Here is a 13,014-nt window from a genome sequence, read left to right as displayed (position 1 = left end):
TCTACATAAGCATGTGTCCATTTTTCCAAATGCGCATGTGGTTCATCCTAACCATGCTTTCATCATCCTCCTATATTCGCACCATGTTGGCATTATGATGCATGTGTTGTACTTGATGGCAAACAACTCATGAAAGATCAACTCACTTATATATATCTAGATGAATCTACGGAAGAGATATCAGATGACAATTCTCAGTATGACAAGTCCAAAGGGGGAGATTGTTGGCATTATGAGACAAGTGTTGTCCTTGATGGAAAATCACACAAATGATAAATTATAGTGCAGCAAATTTATTTGATAAATTATAGTGCAACAAAGTTTCCTTCATGTAGAGAAAAGTTCACGCACTTTTATGCAGAGAAAAGTTTATTCCATGTAGAGAAAAGTTCACGCACTTTTATGCAAAGAAAAGTGTATTCCATGTAGAGAAAAGTTCACGCACTTTTATGCAGAGACAAGTTTATTCCATGTAGAGAAAAGTTCACGCACTTTTATGCAGAGAAAAGTTTATTTCATGTAGAGAAAAGTTCACGCACTTTTATGCAGAGAAGAGTTTATTTCATGTAGATAAATGTTCACGCTCTTTTATGCAGAGAAAAATTTATTTCATGTAGAGAAAAGTTTACGCACTTTCATGCAGAGAAAAGTTCCCTTCATGCAAGAGAAAAATCTCACGCACTTTCATGGTTGGTTCATGGTATTAGTCCAACAGTTTTTGATCCTATGGTTTTGGCCCGTGGTATTGCATCCAAAAGTGTTGATATCACGCACTTTCATGGTTGGTTCATGGTATTAGTCCGACATTTTTTGGTCCTATGGTTTTGGTCCGTGGTATTGCATCCAAAAGTGTTAATCTCACGCACTTTCATGGTTGGTTCATGGTATTAGTCCAACAGTTTTTTGATCCTATGGTTTTGGACCATGGTATTGAGAAAGGACTAAGGCTATAAAAGAGGAAGGAGATCATTTGGCAAAGTATCATCTGAATTATTGAATATCTCATAAAGTGCTAGATCTGGAATACAGTGATTGGGTTATGGTGCAGATCTAGATCTGAGCTAAAGAGGGATCTCACCAGTTGATGGAAAACAAGATCTAAGGATAGATCGGGATCAAATGGTTTGAAATGAACTATCTCTATATATTTGATTATGCTTATTCTAGATCTGTATACTGACGCTTGTAATGATCTGAACTGGGTATAACTTGAGTTTGAAATCGCTGCAAGTCATGTTTGAATATTTATAGATCTGTACGTGGGTTGGCTTTGGTGTAAGCGCGTACGTATGTAGGCTTGGTTCATTGTAGTAGCGTATACAATTTGAGCTATGATATTTGAAGTCACAGGTGGTTCTGGTTGTTGATGGGTTCTGATGACAGTTTAAAGGTGTCAGTATTATGCATATCCTATTTGGTTGATTGTGTTTAGCTTCAGTATTGATGGATGAGAACTAATATTGGATCAGGATCATAATGGCTCATATTTATGTGATTTGATGGACTAGACCTGGGTGCTAACACATATATTATCCTTGTATATGTATTGATCTAGTGGTTGGGTGATTCAGAAGATTGATTAATTATGTGCTTCAATGATATTAATGGGTCCAGTATGAAAATTGGATGAAACGTGGCCTTTTAGATTATGTGTTGTGCTTCAGGAGTATCCAGTATGAAAATATATGAAACGTGGTACCTGGAGGAGAGAAGATTGTAGGCCGGTGCCTACGTACTAGTATCTTAGCTAGTACAAGAGCTAAGGGGGTGGCAGCTCCTTTCCAGTAGCAGTTGAAAACTTTGGAGCATTGTAGCAAGTAGCAGCCTGCGTACTAGTAAATGGATCGGGTAGTACAAGAACTATGGCGGTTGTAGCTCCCTTCCAGTAAAGACTAGAGAACGAGAGAGGGTTGTAGCTCTCTGCAGGTAGAAGCCTGCGTACTGGTATAAGACTGCACCAGTATAGAAATATTGTAAAAGGATTTTCTTATTAAGAAGAAGATTGAGATGACTTGCAGCAGGTGGTTTTCTCCCACATTGGGTTTCCACCTTATATCATGGTGTTCATGTGTGTGGCTTATGTGTGATGATCTGTTCTATTTTACTGCACCTGTTTACTGTTAATATGGTTGATAATGTTCTAATGCACTCATTAAGGATCAACTAACTGAATCATAAGAAGTTGTGGAAGTAGCATATATGGATATGAATATGGAAATGAGAAAATTTTATTGATGTGATAATACTGATTCACCCACCCCCCTCTCAATATTATTTACAACAATTGGTATCAGAGCAGGTCCTTTGATAGAAGCTTGATCACTTGAAGGAGATCCGTGGAACAATGGGAAAGAAGCTTAAGAAGAAAGCTCATAAGAAGAAGAAGACATCTCAGAAGAACTATGACAGTGGGAGAATCGATTGGGGATTAGGTATAAGAAGCTCTTCAGATTCAGATTCAGATTCGAAATCATTTCATAATGAAGATGAACTATCAGGTATGAATTTGCTATCCTCTGATGTTCCAGCTATCTATTCATTTGGAAAAGATGGAAGTGATAACGAAACAACTGAATGTGCTCTTATGGGTGAGGAAGAAGGATATCAAATAGAAGCAGAATTTAACAGGCTGACAAACAAAATTAGTGAACAAGAAAGACTTCTGAACATAAAGAGTGGTGCCCTCAAAGAAGCTGTTACTAGACAAAAGGCTCAACGAGAGTTATTCAAGGAGAAATATCAAAAGTTGCAGGTTGAGGCAACATCTCTAAGAAATGAAGTCAATGAAAAGAACACAACCATCAAGAAACTCAGAGATAGATCCAGTTACTATGAAAGTCTTGAAGCCACGATCCGCTCTCTAAAGGAAGATTTTGAAGAATCAAAGAAGCAGAATAAAGATCTAGTCCAAGATATTGAAAAACAGGGAAACGAAGTTATCAGCTTAAAATCTCAGCTAGAATGTGCCTTCAGAATTCGTCAAATGCAACAGGATCTGAATGAAGAACAAGAAAAGGAGATTCTCAAGCTAAAGCATCAGTTGGAAGAAGAAAGGAAAGCTGAAGAAGACATGAAGAAGCAGTATCTAGAAAAAGAAGAACAACTTCAGGTTGAGGTAAATATCTTGAAAAGTAAATTAGAAGAAAAGGAAAGCTCTTACGTTTTCAAGATAGTACTAAAGTCTTGGATGATATTCTTAATAGTCAAAGATCTCCTGCTATCAAAACTGGTCTTGGCTTTCATGATTCTGTTGAAGGTGAATCTAGTTCACAAGGTGAGGCAAGGAACTCTAAAGAGAAATCTAAAATGATCAACAAGGAGATAAGAGAGATGAAAGGTCAATCTCATCATCAACCAAGGAAAGAAATTCTTCAAAGAAAATCTTTTACTTCTCCTATGAATAATGTTGAATGTTATGTATGTCATAACCTTGGACATGTTGCAGCCAGATGTAGAAGAAGAAGGGTTCAAGATCATCAAACAAACAGATCATCTCAGTCAAGGTACTTTAATGGATATTGCTTTGCTTGCAATATGTTTGGTCACAAAGCTGCTGATTGCTACAAAAGGAATATGAAACATGTAAGATGTTATGCATGTAACAAGCTTGGACATATAGCAAAGGAATGCAGGAACAAAGCACGAAAATCACACCAAAAGGAGAAAACATCATCACACTTGAAGATATGGAAGAAAAAGGAAGTTCAGTCAGAAAGTGGCGGCACAACACATTATACAGACATAACAGAGGGAGCCAGAAGTGTAAAACTTCAATCTCCTACGCAAGCTTGATAAATGGAAGTTGCATAGATACGCGAATTTGTTACTGCAAAGTCGCGTATATGATTGTTTGAAGAAAGGCAGTAGGGATAGATTCAAGAAAAGGATCAGTTTTGCTCTAATTGATAATGGTTTCATTTTGCTAATGATGTGTGGATATGATGGTTAGAAATATTTTGGTTCTAACTTGATATTGCTGATGTCTTGATACTTCTTATGCATGATCAGGTCTGACAGATGGCATAGGTTTAGGGGGAGCATATGCTCTTAATGCATTGTTGGCATTATGGTTAATAGTCCTTGGTGATGATGCTTATATGGATAAATGAGTCATCTTGCTATGATATGGTTATGAGTTGTTTAGATGATTCTTGGGGTTACATAGTTGATATTTAGATCAGATTTGTGGTTGATTCTCTAATGGTGCTTACATGGTGATCTTCATAAGGATAAGGAGAAGTACATAGCTTGAATTCACATCTTCTTTACTTGATGATGAGTCACTCATATGTTGTTGTCGTCATATGCATAAAGATCATATATTACAGTTATGATGCAGGATTCCTATTGTTCTTGGCACATATATGGATGAGGATTGTTGGCTGGATACAAGGATGATTATTCAATGTTGCATTGTTGGAGACATGATGATGATGAGTTCTTACCTATATGATGATAGGTTGTTTTGTACATATGTTGATTGATATTCCCAATCGATGATACTTGGTCCATGCAGATCTGGATGGCTATGGTGTTTCTCACATATGATAGAATGATTCTGTATATACAGAATTTTGTTCAAAAGGATGAGTTGATACGGACATACCTTGATGATTCATGCACTAATACAAGTTGTTGGTGACAGATGCTATGGAGCAGATCATTCAGTGTCGTTGCTGATGTTTATCATGATCTTATTTAGGTGTTTGGTCTCTGTTATAAATGTCATGTATATCATTCGATGTAAAGGTCATATCAAGACTCATGGTATAATAGTGTGTCTCTATCTAGTCATTTGATGAAATATTTCAGTCATATCAAGGTCATGTAACGGCCTATGTTTGGTTTCCCCACTATGCCTGGGATGAATATGTAATGTATTTGGTTGTCATATTTCTGATGTATCCTCACTTGGTTGGGTGATGGATGTATGTATTGAGTCTTTTGGTGATAGGAAGGTCTTTCATGATGTATAAGTCTTGGTTCTTCTTGAAGAACATCTTTTGCAGATCTTTCCTACAGTCAGGGGGAGCATGAACAGCACAATTCAGAAAGAGCAGAGCTTTCAGCATGTAGCATGAACAGATGGGTAGACCTTGGCATATACAAAGGGGGAGCTCATTCAGAGATTTCAACAGGTACTCAAGGGGAGTATGAATAGCGGAATGCCTTTCTAGGAAGAGAATATCTTGGTTCGCCCTTTGCCCTTGATGTCAAAGGGGGAGAGTGATTTGGTATTGTTGCCATCAAGTCCAAAGGGGGAGATTGTTGGCATTATGATGCATGTGTTGTACTTGATGGCAAACAACTCATAGAAGATCAACTCATTTATATATATATCTAGATGAATCTATGGAAGAGATATCAGATGACAATTCTCAGTATGACAAGTCCAAAGGGGGAGATTGTTGGCATTATGAGACAAGTGTTGTCCTTGATGGCAAATCACACAAATGATAAATTATAGTGTAGCAAATTTATTTGATAAATTATAGTGCAACAAAGTTTCCTTCATGTAGAGAAAAGTTCACGCACTTTTATGCAGAGAAAAGTTTATTCCATGTAGAGAAAAGTTCACGCACTTTTATGCAGAGAAAAGTTTATTCCATGTAGAGAAAATTTCATGCACTTTTATGCAGAGACAAGTTTATTCCATGTAGAGAAAAGTTCACGCACTTTTATGCAGAGAAAAGTTTATTTCATGTAGAGAAAATTTCACGCACTTTTATGCAGAGAAGAGTTTATTTCATGTAGAGAAATGTTCACGCACTTTTATGTAGAGAAAAGTTTATTTCATGTAGAGAAAAGTTTACGCACTTTCATGCAGAGAAAAGTTCCCTTCATGAAAGAGAAAAATCTCACGCACTTTCACGGTTGTTCATGGTATTAATCCGACAGTTTTTGATCCTATGGTTTTGGCCCGTGGTATTGCATCCAAAAGTGTTGATCTCACGCACTTTCATGGTTGGTTCATGGTATTAGTCCGACAGTTTTTGGTCCTATGGTTTTGGTCCGTGGTATTGCATCCAAAAGTGTTGATCTCACGCACTTTCATGGTTGGTTCATGGTATTAGTCCAACAGTTTTTTGATCCTATGGTTTTGGACCATTGTATTGAGAAAGGACTAAGGCTATAAAAGAGGAAGGAGATCATTTCGCAAAGTATCATCTGAATTATTGAATATCTCATAAAGTGCTAGATCTGGAATACAGTGATTGGGTTATGGTGCAGATCTAGATCTGAGCTAAAGAGGGATCTCACCAGTTGATGGAAAACAAGATCTAAGGATAGATCAGGATCAAATGGTTTGAAATGAACTATCTCTATATATTTGATTATGCTTATTCTAGATCTGTATACTGACGCTTGTAATGATCTGAACTGGGTATAACTTGAGTTTGAAATCGCTGCAAGTCATGTTTGAATATTTATAGATCTGTACGCGGGTTGGCTTTGGTGTAAGCGCGTATGTATGCAGGCTTGGTTCATTGTAGTAGCGTATACAATTTGAGCTATGATATTTGAAGTCACTGGTGGTTCTGGTTGTTGATGGGTTCTGATGACAGTTTAAAGGTGTCAGTATTCTACATATCCTATTTGGTTGATTGTGTTTAGCTTCAGTATTAATGGATGAGAACTAATATTGGATCAGGATCATAATGGCTCATATTTATGTGATCTGATGGACTAGATCTGGGTGCTAACACATATATTATCCTTGTATATGTACTGATCTAGTGTTTGGATGATTCATAAGATTGATTGATTATGTGCTTCAATGATATTAATGGGTCTAGTATGAAAATTGGATGAAACGTGGCCTTTCAGATTATGTGTTGTGCTTCAGGAGTATCCAGTATGAAAATGTATGAAACATGGTACCTGGAGGAGAGAAGATTGTAGGTCGGCGCCTACGTACTAATATCTTAGCTAGTACAAGAGCTAAGGGGGTGGCAGCTCCTTTCCAGTAGCAGGTGAAAACTTTGGAGCATTGTAGCAGGTAGCAGCCTGCGTACTAGTAAATGGATCGGCTAGTACAAGAACTATGGGGGTTGTAGCTCCCTTTGAGGAAAGACTGGAGAACAAGAGAGGGTTGTAGCTCTCTGCAGGTAGAAGCCTGCGTACTGGTATAAGACTGCACCAGTACAGAAATATTGTAAAAGTATTTTCTTATTAAGAAGAAGATTGAGATGACTTGTAGCAGGTGGTTTTCTCCCACATTGGGTTTCCACCTTATATCATGGTGTTTATGTGTGTGTCTTGTGTGTGATGATCTGTTCTATTTCACTGCACCTGTTTACTGTTAATATGGTTGATAATGTTCTAATGCACTCATTAAGGATCAACTAACTGAATCATAAGAAGTTGTGGAAGTAGCATATATGAATCTGAATATGGAAATAAAAAGGTTTTATTGATGTGATAATATTGATTCACCCCCCCCCCCCTCTCAGTATTATTTCCAACACACCAATCATCAAAGATTCCCTTGTGCGTATCCCACCATCTCGCGGGTGCAACACACAGCGCCCAGTCCAAGGCCTGGAAGTGTTGCTTTTTTGGCACCTCCCTTTCAAATGCATCCAAAAAGGTATATACCTCAGTTAGACCATCATATGTAGGTAGATTTCTTACCTCTGACAACACACAATGTAGCGACCGAGTCATCGTGTTGCAATTCAACATGGTTACTTTGTGTAACCGATTCTGCCAGCTTTTTATTTCTTCGTCAGAATCCGAAGTGTAGGAACTCCGGTGCTCGCATGTAATTCATCCATCTGCGGTGGGATTCACCCAATATTGGTATCGCATTGTTATCCTATAGATGCAGTCTAGATCATCATCACTCTCATAATCGTGGACTGGTTCTGTATAGCGCGATCCTTCAACAGGATCCAGGGGTATTATTACACGCAGTGATTTATTCTCAAAGATCGTCTTTCACTTCTTTAGATTGATTACCCTATTCATATCATTATCCCAGTCAATTCCCAGGAGTGCAGGGTAGGGATTGTTATCATCTACTATCTCTATTACTTCAAAATTTGCCAATGCATTCGCTCCCTCAATATCCACGGTCGCCCCCTGCAGCCGCCCCATGGGTACGATTTTTTGTTGATTCGCCATCCTTAGCTGAATCAGAGACCATTGCAGTGTAGGTCTCCCATTTCACTCCCAAGTCTTCTTCGGTAGAAAATTTTCATCTGACCCCAGGTCCAAAATGACCCGATCCGTTTCATACTCTCTTATTTGTGCGGTCAGTCTCATTTCCCATCCCGTCCTTATCTTATGCTTCCCAATCTTTCACATTACGCATGGTTCACCTGGCATGGTTCCAGCGCATCTATTGATGAGTTTTTGTAGGCCTTTCATGGCCTTACTGTCGTGCAGTAACTTCATACAGGTTTCTAGGAAAGTTGTGAGCATAAAGGGGTCCATCTCCAGCTTGGGCTTATCTTTTCTTCTTGAAGTGGAGGCCTCAGTGAACCTCTTCTTAGATTCCATGAAGGCTTCCCGAGTTTGTTCCAAATAAAACTCAGCATCTTTTGTTGGGGCCTTGCGAACCCATGTATTGTCTTCTAGTTATTTCTCCTTGTCATCTCCCATCACAATTCCACTCCAGAGCACTATATTTACATTCAGATCTTCCTCACACAACTCTGACCTCATCATCTATAGGTTATGAGTCAGGGGAGGTGGTAGTGCCCCTTTGTCACATATCCTAACTATTAGTGTAGGACAATCTTCTGTTTCATGATCAAATAGCATGCAATACTTGCACAACGGATGCATTGGATTAGTGAAATCTTGGGCATTGTTGGGTCCCTATAATACTAGTGATTACCCCATTAATATTGTAGTTATACCCCTTATTTATATTGTTGTGCCCCTATTACCCCCATATTGTTATTTCTGTGCCCCATAGAATCCCTCTATTGTTATTTTTGTGGCTTTATATTATTATTGTTAGGTCGGCTAGATTATATTGTAACTCCTTAGACTCCTATATATAGAAAGGAGGTTTTGTCATTTGAATCATCAAAGAATTGTTCATTTTTGTAATGTAAAGGAGGTTTCCCCCTCGAAGAGGCTGAATTCTAAGGCGTTGATCTATCTTTTCTATCTTCTCTTGAGCTGGTTTCATAACATTTGGTATCAAAGCTTTGGATTCTAGGGTTTCGCTGCTCCAAACAGGTCATCGTGGAATTTTCGCTATAATTTTTTTTTTTTCTGTAACGTTTCAGAAGTCGCAAAAAAAACCCATTTTAGAATAAATCGCTCTGAACCTTGGGTCTAAATTTTAGAGCTTTTCGCGTGATATTTGCAGAGATATGATCTGAGGAAGTTGGTCTTTTTGCCGACTCCTGAATTACATTCAAAACAGGTGACCTAGGGAAAATCATCATAACTTTCTCTCTGGGAATCATATTGAAATTTCGTAAGAAGGTATAGAAAGAGGATGGACTGTAGTTTCTTTTATATCTTTTTTAGAACCAAATATCAAAAATTTACACGTGGCACTTCATACAACTTCGCTCTTATGGAAAGGTCTATAATCAAGTCATCTTGAGAGATTGTGCATAACTCTTCCTTGGAGAATCCATTTTGGATCAGAATGGTGGCATTGGAAAGAGGACACAGAGAGCTACTATAGGTCACAAATTCAGAACTAGATGATTGGAAAGTACAGAGATACATCAGAGGCAATATCGAGCTCCTACAAAGTGAAAAAAGGTGTGTAGATTTTTTTAAATTTTTTGCTTAAGCTTGGTTTGAAAATTTATTTTGAAGGAATTCAAAGGGCATAGTAGAGCAGTATTATCCGTAACTGATGCCCTGAGGAAATAAAATGAAAACACCTAGTAAGGAACCTGAAAGCTCTAGCATGACTCATGAAGAAGAGGAAGAAATGCTACATGATATATCAAAATTAGAAGAACAAGTGCAACAAATGTCACGTTCACAAAAGTTAACAGAAGCTAAGATAAATGGTGTGGAAGCTAAGATGAATGGCATGGAAGCTAACATGGACAATTTGAAGATAGATTTGAACACAAATTTGAAGACAGGCATGGCAGATTTGAAGACAGATTTGACAAATTTTGTACAAGAAATACTTACTAATGGTGAAAAGGTAGTAAAGGAAACTCATGATGAGAACAAAAGAAATGTTAATCATGATTCCATAGACGCTAATGTTGGATCGAAGAATCACCATATTCCAAAAATTGATAAGAGGAAGTTTGATGGCAAGAATCCCGCCACACGGATATTACAGATGGAGCAATTCTTCGATCTCAATAATGTGCAAAATGCACAAAAGGTACGTATGGCAACTGTATATTTGGAACCAAATCAGTTTGTATGGTATCAATGGCTTTTTTCTCGTAAAAAATTTATCGCTTGGGCAATTTTTATGGAAGAATTGATAGCACATTATGAGGATACAAAAAGCAACACTTTTTTTAGACAATTGATAAGTCTCAAACAGAAGGGTTCAATAATAGAGCACATTGAGGAGTTCCAAAAATTGAACATAAGGGTAAAAGATATTCCAGAGGAGAATAGGATTGATGTGTTCATACGGTCTTTAAAGGATAATATCCAACATGATGTTTGCCTTTGGGAACCTGATTCATTAGAGAAGGCATTTAGGTTAGCAAGAAAAATGGAAAGCAAAATTATGGCAACTAGGAAGCATACCACTCATAACTATAAAGACGGAAGTGTTGTTGCCCCTAGTCTTCCACAACCTACAAGGTTGACACCACAAAAATTGGAAGAAAAAAGAGAAAAAGGGCTTTGTTACAGTTGTGATAGCAAATACACAAAAGGTAATAAGTGTGCTGAGAAGAAATTATTCTACATAGATTTTGAAGAGGAAGAAGAAAAGGAGCAAGAAATGTCAAAAGAAGAGGATATACTCCAGGAACAAAGCCTAGATGAAGAACAAATAAATCTGACCATATCTTGTAATGCATTGGCGGAATTACCACTCCTCAAACCATCAAGATAGAGGGACAAATCAAGAAGAAAAAGGTAATAGTGTTGATTGATTCAGGAAGCACCCACAATTTTATTCATTGTAGGGTAGCAAAAGAATTGAATTGCTTCCTATATCTAGCACCAGAGTGTCAAGTGATGATTTCAAATGGAGGAACAATAAATTGCTCTTGAAAGTGCCATAATATCAAGCTATCCATGGGAGAATATGTATTGACTAGCCCAATTCTTTCCATTCCAATGGGAGGTGTTGATGTTGTAATAGGAGTCCAATGGCTACAATCCTTTAGTACAATATATTTTAATTTTCAAGAACTTCTCATCAAATTTTCTATGGAAGGAAAGGAAGTTGAATTAAGGGGTATTGCAGGGAAACCAGGAAAGATAATCAACTCTAATGGCATGACTAAGATTCTAAAGAAGGAGCAAAGAGGTGTAATTGCACAATTATGTTCGCTAGATGTTTCCACATTGGAATCATCTATTTCTCCAGATCTCCAAAAAGTCTTGGACAATCATTCCAAGGTATTTGAGACTCCCAAAGGTCTCCCACCTATGCGTGAACATGATCATGCTATTCATCTGATTCCAGGAAGTGTTCCTCCAAAAATCAGGCCGTACAGATATCCCTATGTCCAAAAAACTGAAATTGAGCATATGGTTGCAGAAATGCTAGAGGCTAGTATAATTCAACCGAGTCAAAGTTCTTTCTCAGCTCCAGTAGTATTGGTGCACAAGAAGGATGGATCATGGCGCATGTGTCCGGATTATAGGGAGCTCAACAAGCTCATTATTAAAGATAAGTTCCCCATTCCTGTCATTGATGAATTACTGGATGAATTGCATGGATCAATTTACTTCACCAAGTTGGATCTTCATTCGGGATATCATCAAATCAGAATGAAGATTGAAGACATTTCGAAAACGGAATTTAGAACTCATGAGGGTCATTATGAATTTTTGGTCATGCCTTTTGGCCTCACTAATGCACCTTCAACATTTCAAGGTTTGATGAATTCAATTTTCAAACCATTCCTTAGAAAATTTGTGTTAGTATTTTTTGATGATATACTAATCTACAACAAGTCTTGGAAGGATCATGTTGAACATGTTGACAGGGTGCTACAACTATTAGAGGAGAAACAATTATATGCAAAAAGATCCAAATGTTTCTTTGGAGTCCAGGAGGTGGAATATTTGGGTCATATTGTATCTCATGAAGAAGGTAGACCCTAGAAAAATTAAAGCCATTAAGGAATGGAAGATCCCCACATCCATAAAGCATCTGCGAGGATTTCTTTGGTTGACAGGGTATTATCGCAAGTTTGTTAAGAATTATGGGAGAATAGCAGCACCTCTAACAACATTATTGAAGAAAGATTCATTTTCATGGAGTCCAGAAGCAATAAAGGCCTTTGAACATCTTAAAGAGGCAATGTGCCAAGCACCGGTCTTAGCTACATCGGACTTCACAAAAACCTTTATTGTGGAATGTGATGCTTCAGGAAATGGAATTGGTGTTGTTCTAATGCAAGATGAAAGACCCATTGCTTTTGAAAGTCGTCCAATCAAGGGAAAGTTTTTAAGAAAAGCTATTTATGAGAAGGAAATGTTGGAAATACTCCATGCAATTAAGAAATGGCGACCCTACTGAATGGGAAGACACTTCAAGGTAAAAACAGATCATGATAGCCTTAAATAATTTTTGGAACAAAGATTATCCTCTGGAGAGAAACAAAAGTGGGTCACAAAGATGTTGGGATATGACTTTGAAATCATCTACAAAAAAGGGAAGCAAAATGTGGTGGCAGATGCACTCTCAAGAAAGGATGAGGATGTGGAAGCATTGTTGTGTGCCATTTCTATTATCCAACCAGATTGGATAAACGAAGCAAGGGAGGAATGGAAGAATGAGGAAGAAGTGTGGGCACTTATTCGAAAGCTACAACAAGATTCCAGTACTTCTGATACATTTATCTGGAAAAATGATTCGTTATGGTATAAAGATCG

This window comes from Pinus tabuliformis, chromosome 7 (assembly GCF_031772625.1).
Source record: "Pinus tabuliformis cultivar Carrire ecotype Pingquan chromosome 7, CPIR1, whole genome shotgun sequence".
NCBI lineage: Eukaryota > Viridiplantae > Streptophyta > Pinopsida > Pinales > Pinaceae > Pinus > Pinus tabuliformis.
Note: the sequence above shows the minus strand (reverse complement) of the source record.